The sequence below is a fragment of the Phalacrocorax carbo genome, chromosome 2, assembly GCF_963921805.1.
Source record: "Phalacrocorax carbo chromosome 2, bPhaCar2.1, whole genome shotgun sequence".
In the NCBI taxonomy this organism is placed as follows: domain Eukaryota; kingdom Metazoa; phylum Chordata; class Aves; order Suliformes; family Phalacrocoracidae; genus Phalacrocorax; species Phalacrocorax carbo.
This window is the reverse complement of record NC_087514.1, coordinates 132,601,347-132,610,270: the sequence shown is the minus strand read 5'-3', so window position 1 is coordinate 132,610,270 and position 8,924 is coordinate 132,601,347.

The following is an 8,924-nucleotide window of genomic DNA, read 5'->3' as shown; positions in this document are numbered from 1 at the left end:
AGCAACCTTTGCTTATGATCAATAAATTATATAGATAATAGGCAAGTACTAAGTTGGGTTGTGTTTATCTGGGGCACCAAAGCTGGCATGGTAGAAGACTAGCTGAGCCGAGGCCATACTGTAGAACCACATGAGCGCATGAAAACACTCCTGCAATACTGGCGCTTGGCTGCCTGGATGATCATTATACGGTCATGAAATGCTTAGCACAAAGCAGCGATAGCTGATTATACCCACTAAATACTGCTGTGGTACTAACGCAGAGTGGTTCTATTAGCAAGTTCATTTTGCCGGTTCTTAATTACAGAGAAACTTGGGAAGATATAAACATCAAAGGAACCCTTTTCCCTAAACAAATAAGCCGTGACTTCATTCCTAGGACATCTTAAAATTCCTCACCCTATTCAGTTTGAAAACCTGCTGTAGGCTGTTAGGATTTAAATCAATACATGCTTATTTGGAGACTTTAAAGGTAAACTAAAGGTTACGTCGACTGGTACAAAACTGCTTCCTTTCAATGGTTTGCAGGTACGTAAGAAATAGAATTAAATACCCTTCTGGTCTCCCAAACTGTCCACTGTAATCCCCCAGGCCTGTCATCTTTTAACTGAATTTAAAAGCTCTCTCTAAAGAGTGTGATGTGTCTTGAAGCACAGAGCTGCCTACTCTCAGCATTAGCTCTGTAAATCATTATTAGCAAAAAAATTGTCTCCATCAACTCTTTTTCCACACAACCTTCTGCAAAAGAATTAGAGGACTGACTTAAACACCAAAGGAATTGGGATTCAGAAAGGAACTTAACCAAAGGTCACTACCGGGAAACAGACCCTTACAGACATTACTACAGCCTTTACAGCCCTTGAAACGGCCCTAGACCGAGGCGTAGCAAAAGAAAAGGACCCGTCCAACAAGAATGCAATGAGTAGGGATGGAGTCTCTTTTAAACTGCCTCCTTTGTCTTAGTCTATATTTGCTCTGATTTAAATAGTGAATAGTTCTCTTTTATGTTCTAACCAGACGTAGCTCTAGAGAGCCAGAGCCTTTCTTGTGTATCAGGGATGCTTGTTTTAAGGAGAAGCCAGCTCCAGCTCCAGATGACTTGGGGATCCCCACCCAACAGGAAATCGCCTTTCTTCTTTTGTAAATAACCTGGAACTTTTTTTTTTCTTTTTAAAATAATATCTATTACAAATACATTATCAGAGACAGTTCTGCGTAATCTGAAAACACATGAAAAGCATTCAAATACTATAGGATTGAAAGCTGTAACACATGTTGTATATAAATAAAAGACAGAGTTTGCATGTCCCTCTGCTTTCAGTAGAGAGTTGTGACAAAGAAGCAGGTTCTGTAATTAGAGCAAAAATTTCAAGATGATTTTATACTCTGGGGCTTTTGACTCTTATCTGCATGAACACACCATCTCGAAGCTTTCCAACAAACGTCACCTGATGTCCAAAGCATGTGACTATGGAACAGTGTAAATGTCCTCCCTGTGCCTTTCAAGACACTCACGTAGTGTCCTTAAGCATTGCTACATTTGACTTCAAAAATTTCATAATGCAGTTTGTTCCTTACTTGTTTTATTTATAGTTGCTGTAATTCGGAAAGCCTTGAAGACCTGGCACTATATTCTTAATGAAATACTTTGTGATTTCCATACAGTTTTCCACTGAATTTGGACAGCCAGAAATATTTTTAGCTGCTTAAACAGAGAAGCAGTTGTCGGTGTAGTGTCTATCCCAGGGAGAGACTGTATTAGCTCCTGGGAAGCGCATGCTGGGTTATCCAGAGGGATGGGGAGCTGGCTGACAACATTTTGGTGGGCTGCTCCACTGAACCAAAATGTCATCTTCCATCACTTTCTCTCAGAAACCTCCCATTTCACATGAATTAGAGAAATAGATCAAAGTTGCCTTCAAATGTTTTCAATCACTGCAAGCACAAGTCTTTAACAGTGTATGAGAGGTGCTGGGGGGATGTACGAGGTCAGGAACATGCTGCCGTTCCTCAGTGCAGCAGGCAGAGCGCTGATGGTGGTAGTTGATCATTACATACAGAGCTGCAAGGTATTTTTACATAAAGCTATTCTTGCGGCCCTTATTTTGCTTAAAGCATTACTAACCCTTCCTCCTCTTGATTTTCCTCCCTTACTTATAGAAAGAAAAGTTAGTTATGTATCCAAAGAGTAGACTGGCAGCGAAGTCTCCTTCCTCATATTCACACATCTTTTTCCCAGCTGCAGAAGATGTTTTGAACACCCCACCTCATCGTGCTTTCCCTCTAACTGTTTGGATGGCTGAGATGGAGAGAATGATGAAGAACCCAGACTTTCTGCAAAGCACCTCCAGACAGTAGTGATGTTTTTAACATTTTCTTTCTGAAAAATCCCTCTACCTTCTCTCCTCAGTCACATGGCCCTGTGCATTTCCTATTAAGCTTTTTATCTTGCTTCAGTTAAAGATATGCATTGTAAGTTATTTTTGTGCCAAGTGTTAAGGCACAAACAAAAAAATTAAAGCAAACAAATTGAGCTCACTGTTTTGATGTTTCAGCTGTGTTTAACCAGTCAATTTTGAGATGTCTTAAAGACATCTACGAGAACCCAGAGCTGGATTTCTTCTGAGGCATTGGTGAAAACCATATCCATGCAAAATACTGATCCGAAAAGTGGCGGCTGCTGCCAGCGCTCCAGCCCGGTGACACGGTGCCTCAGTGATGCTATTTACTCTTCTCACCCTGATGCCAAGCAGCAACATCATCACAGCTAATGGCATCAGAGCGTCTTCTCACCGTGAGGTTCATTTGCTCATTTTCACTGATCAGTGATCTCCAGCTGAGTTTTACTACTCAGTAGGGTATTTCTGCCTAAAAATGTAAACATTTGTATGTTCCAGGTAAAAGTACAGGGACACAGAAGGGGAAGGGAAAGTAAATGCGTATCTGGGTGAAATCCAGTAATTCAGCTGCCAAAACAGGTAAGCAGCTTCATCAAGTCTGCTGCCAGCTTCAGACGTTTCGATTTCACCCTAGACAGCAAAAACCATGGCAAGGTAAAGAAGCTCTGACTTCCCCTTATATTCTAAATAAAAGGAATCTAGCCGTTTGGGCTGTACACTACATTTCTTTACATTTGTCAATGTCTTGATTAAAGTTTTTGATCTGAATATAATTCAAATACTTGGAAATGTATTAGTAATTAATTAGTCTGTCCCCAGCACCCATCTGACGTAGTTTTTATTTGTTATCAGAACATCCACAGAAGTTGAACTATTAAGAAAATTGCTCAGTGGAGAATGATTTACAGCTTGAGTTTCCTTGGAGTCTATGTCTTAGCAAATGCTGCTTTTTCTTATGTTTTTATCTGTCATTCTCAAAGAACCATTTGATAACCAGTTTTTCTTGCTTTGTACTGTGCAGTAATAGAAGAACGAGGTACTCGGAAATGTAGCAAACAATGGAAACTAAGAGATCAAATGATCTCTATTTTCATTTTATCATTTTGTTCTTATTTCATAAAAACACAATTTTTTTGCCTTCATCTGAGCACCACTCACCACAACTGCAGCGTGAAAAATCAATGTAAATTTATAGAGGTCTGAATGTACAATCCATTTTCCTCCTCTTCACTTACGCTTCTCATTTCTTTATTTTCTTTTCTTCAGGACTATTCCATTTTTTATAATTTGATATCAGACACTTACAGTACAGGATTAAATTCAGACTATTCAAATTGGATATAATGTCCTTCACTGAGAACTGCAACTATATTGGATCTGAATTATGTTTTACAACTGTTTAACTTCTCTCCACGTGCAGCAGAACTGAACCATTTGCAGTGAAAATGTAACCTCTTGTGTTAGGCATGGAAGATTTTCTCTTCCCTCCAGACCACTGGCGTACAGTAGTGCTCCGAGCAACCAGCTGCAATTAAGCAGCATGGCTGAGGGAAGATTTGTTGAGCTATTTTGCTCTTTTAGGAGACACAATTGAAACTAGAGAGCTAAGGACTGGATTTTTCTGTTACATGATGCACACACATTTTCTGTAATGATTCTTATCAAGTCATATAGTATTTCCCATGCAGAGCTCACAGCTCCGGCAATCAGTGCCTTCCACATGCTAGACAGAGAGATTTTACCCTTAGCATTTCACTTAAGCCAGGGATTGCAAGTAGGCTGCTGTATTAAATCAATTTTTTGGTTCTCACACAGTAACACAATAAAGTCATGTTAAGTTTTCCAGTACTGGCAAAGAAAGTTGAAATAAAATATCCATATTCCAATGCAGATTTAAAACAGAATCAGCGCAAATTTACTGCTCCTATCACAGAGAATATAAATAAAAGATATTGGTGTTTAAGACAAACTCAGAAGATTAACTCCTATATATTTAATTTATATAACGATATACTTCCCTGCCCACATGTGATCAGAACTGTTAAAGATCATTATGCAATGCATTTGGGAACAGGACATTAAAAATATACTTTTCTCCCAGTGAAAGAAAAACAGCAGTTCCTGTTAAAATTTTTGCAAGCAGGAGCCCCTCCAGCCGTGCGTCAGAGGGCCGGGGCAGTAACCCGCGCTGATCCGGGGGCTGCACAGCTGCGTTACCAGCCTGGACTTTCTCCCCAGCCCTGCCAGCACCGTATTGCGACATCAGGGCCTGATCCTGCCACCCGCAGCTCTGCAGCAGCCGAAGACAAGTCGACGCGGTGATGCGCGTGTGCATGTGGGAACGGGCAAGTTACGGCACAACCAGACCGCTCCTCCTCTGCCTCACCGGTTAACCCACGGTCCCAGCAAGCCGTGACTGCTCTGTGCAAGCGGCAGCAGGTAAACTTGGAAAAACCCAAACCAAACGAAAACCCATAAGATGTTTTTCCTTCTATTTCTCTTCAGGCCCCTAAATGAGTCCTCCTCAACGCTGTCAGCCGCAGAAGGAGGATCCAGGTGGATTTAAGTAACACATCACTAGGAGCACAACAGCTCTACTTGCTCAGAGTTTGCCTTCCTTCTATGCCATAAGAGTTACTATCTAAACTGGGCTTCTAGATAGAAAGCTGGTTGCCATAAAGTATATTCATCCTTTTTCTCCCCTCTCCGTTGCCTGTATATTCACTGCTGGGTCTAGACTCTAAGGAAGAGGTTACTGTCTGAATTAATGCCATGAGTCAGTGGGAATACAGTCCAAAAAATGCAGAATTTTGCAGTATTAACACATTAAAGAATATGTTATGCTAAAGTTCAGCTGCCAACATTTTCATTTATTCTGACTCCTATTTCAGGGAAGTGCTGAGGTTATTTCTTGAGCAGTCAAGGCAATTTCACTGGACCATAAAACAACTGATCTTCTGTGCTGAACTCTTATCCCCAGCCCATAATAAGTGAAACACAGCATATACAGGGAACAAGGTACAATTGAGTACATGCAGTTTATATTGTTTCTTAGAAAAGCTTTAAAGGAGCAGACTTTGGCTGTACAACTACTTCTCCTTCAGTACCCTCCCACCAAAATGCCTACACAGCAGACGTTCTTGTTAAGTATATTTTCTCTTTGATACATCACCTTTTTGGTTGGGTTTTGCTGGTTAGATTGTTCCTGGATTACTATTTTTGAATTTTTTTTCTCTGTTTCCTAGACAAAATATCAATGAATGTCATTAGAGAAAAACTGAACTCTTCAGCAATAATTTGGTTGCTCTCTCTTGAGCTGAATGATACAAAATCTATCTTTTAAAAGCTCTCTGAGCAACAGGGAGGCCTGAATGGATTTCATTATAATATGATGTAAAACATGGGTCTCACATAATGATAATAATGCACTTTCACAGCAATTAGCTGCTCTCGTGATTGGAAGAGGACTGTGCCTTGATGAATCATTGTGAATATAAACCACGTAACTAACAATTCATTAAATCCGTATGAGAAAAGTAGTACAGTAAAACCAATGTCCAGACTGCACATGGACTGTGGCAGCTTCAAAACTGAAAGTGGGTCAGCTGAGGTGCACACAGAGTGAGCCAGAAGCTTATAGAAGTCTTCAGAAGACCATGGCAGCAGAGCACTGGGACTAGCAGGATCGACCCGGGACTAGTAGGATAGCCAGACCTTCTCCTTGCACGACACCATAGTTAAAAAAAAAAAAGGCCAAAGGTGCCTAGAGATATTGAATAAACTTACTTTGTTTGCACACCTTTAAAAAAAGATGCGCAGTGGAGGATCAGTATCTGTTATCGTACTTTGTCTTCAGCTGCTGGCCATCTGCACGAATTAGTGAGAACTCCCACGGGCGGGAAAGCCAAGTCCACCTGCGGGGGATGAGTGGATCGGGAAGCTCTGGGGGTCTGTATCTCAAGCCTGGGCTCTCGTGAGGGTTTGCTGATGTCAAAGGTCTGCAGATGATTTCCTGGGTTCCCCTACCTTACCCACAAACTGCTTTCACACAGTATTTCGGGGCACTCTGTCACACACATGGCTGTGACTGAGCAGCAACTTTAGCATTATTAGAGAGGGACCAACAGAGAGACACCCCTAAAAAGGTGGAGAGCTGGCGTGCTCGTTCAAGCCTCCCCCCAGAGGAAATCAGGCCAAAAATTACTTTTATCTCAAAAAAAATCTCCAGAATATATGTTGCGATCAAGTGCCAAGTTTGGAAAACATCAACCCCAAGACAGGAATTTGGAGAAAAGTACGACTGCAAGGAAATACTTTCCCATAAAAAAACGGCAAAATGCGTAGCTACCACAAAAGCAAAAAGTGAAGATGGGAGGAATTACTGAAAGCCTGTTTATCCAGTTGCAAGGGAGACTCTGTTTTTCGGTGATAAACTGAGCTGGGTGATGCCATAAACTGATCAGGAGCTTTTGTAGAGCGTTTTTTCCCCCCGTACAACAAGAAAGACAGCAGACTGCTAATGTAGCTTTGTTTACATGTTCGGTTCAGTCAGCTGATGGCCACTGCCCCATGTGAAGCGAGACACAGATGATTTGTTCCCAGAAAGGGATTTTATCCAGCCTTAAGCAGAGTTCCCTCGAGACCACTGGTAATGCAGTCAGCATTTACCTAAAAGTACCTGGTTGCCTAAACAAGATCATCACATCTTCCTTCCCTGGCTTGGCCAAAAGTCAAGCTCATTCTTCAAATCCCTTTTTTTAAAGAAAAAAAAAAAGTTCCTGAGAGCAGTGATTAACAATTCCTTACTCGTGTTGTGGCGATGGCGGTGTGATAGCGGTGTGAGTGTTCCAACTCTGTTGTAGTCTAGACATGCAGGTACACATGATGTGCTCACACCCTGTCATCTGACAGGCCTTCAGGTAGCAGAGATACATATCTCCTCAGAGCTTTAATAACTGAGGCACTAAAGCTGTGAAGTCCCAAGCACTTCCTAACCACCCACTTCTTTGTCAGATTAAGCCCTAAATCTCTCTGAATTAGTTTCTTTGCTAGGAGAGTATTTATGATAGATTTTAAAGCTTTTCAGTTCAGTTGTTTTAACTGTGAAGCTGTTTCTCAGAGATCATTATTATTCTATAATATAAACACTATAAATATAATGTCAACACACTAAAGTTCATTTAAGATCTGGTGATGATCAACCAATTTCAAGCCACTCTTCAGTGTTTCACATGGATTCATTTTCAGACATATTCAACCATGGCTGGGACACTCGGAGAAGTCAGCTCAGTTTTCAGATGGTCCCGTCAGTCTTTGCTTCTCATACTTTTCCTTGGCTTTTTTATTCTTCTCGTCACTCCTTTTTCACCTTTGTTCCTCCTATCTCCTTCTTCCCTTCTTACGCAGCTTTCTTCTCTCCTTTTTTCTCACTAATGCTGTCGGCTGCAGCCACAGCACAAGTGGATCCAAACATTTTCTGTGTCAGCCCTTCAGGAATGTGTAGTCTAAGGCCCAAGAGCTGAGGAGGAAGAACAAGAAGGACCGGCGCGTCACAGTATGGCCACCTTTTAGTCATTACCCCAGCCCTGGTGGGTTTGGATTCTTCTGACTGCAGGCCTGATCCTCAGTGCCCCTGAAGTCTATTTACAACGTGTTTAATAATTTCCACCAGCTGGCCCTTATTGAGAGTGTCACTCAATATTTATGTAACAATTTCATGTATCAAATAACACAGCAAAAAACTCAGTCCTAACCAACTTTATTGTTTTTAGGCTGATAAATTTTTGTTTTTAATTAACAGGCATTTGTTGTCAGCAGTTTTGCTCTGGAGGTTCTCAAAACCCTGTTGGGAACAAGCATCCAAACCTCCTTTCGACCCAGCATTGGATTGAGCCCCCAGCGCTGAAACACTGTGTCTGAAGGTCACGTTTCACTTCTAGGATCAACAACCTGGAAACAAAGGAGTACAATTAAAGTTAATGTCCCACATGGTGTAAAAAAATAATTGTGAATGGCTTTGAAACCTGACATTTTAACCGGGAATGTAGTTGATTTAATAACAACAAAAAAGCAACAATCACATGAGGACGCTGCAGTCATATGATTTTTTTGCATAGTCAGTCACAGCTTTGCTGTGATTTATGCTCCTTCTCCTTTCTGCCAGATAATGAGGGCTTAGTTTAAACAAGCCTGGTATCCCTAGGGCTATTGCCTTCACCCTTTTCCTTGCCTGGCAGTAGGAGGGAGGGTTGACTCCAGCCAGGAGGGTGCTGAAGCGTGGAGTCTACGTATGCAAGATGCACACGACTGGACATCAGAGCCTGCGTTACTGAGAGAAATGCTGGCTGGGGCACTCTGGGTAGTGAAAATAACTTCCACAGCTAATAGAAAATGCTAGAAAAATGACAGAAACCAAGAAAAAATAAAAAATGAAAAATAATAAGTAGTCACAGTTTTAAAGTCTCCTTCCATTGGGCAATCTCTTCATTCGGTTGACAGTGCCTTGGATTTACAGACTTCCACCCA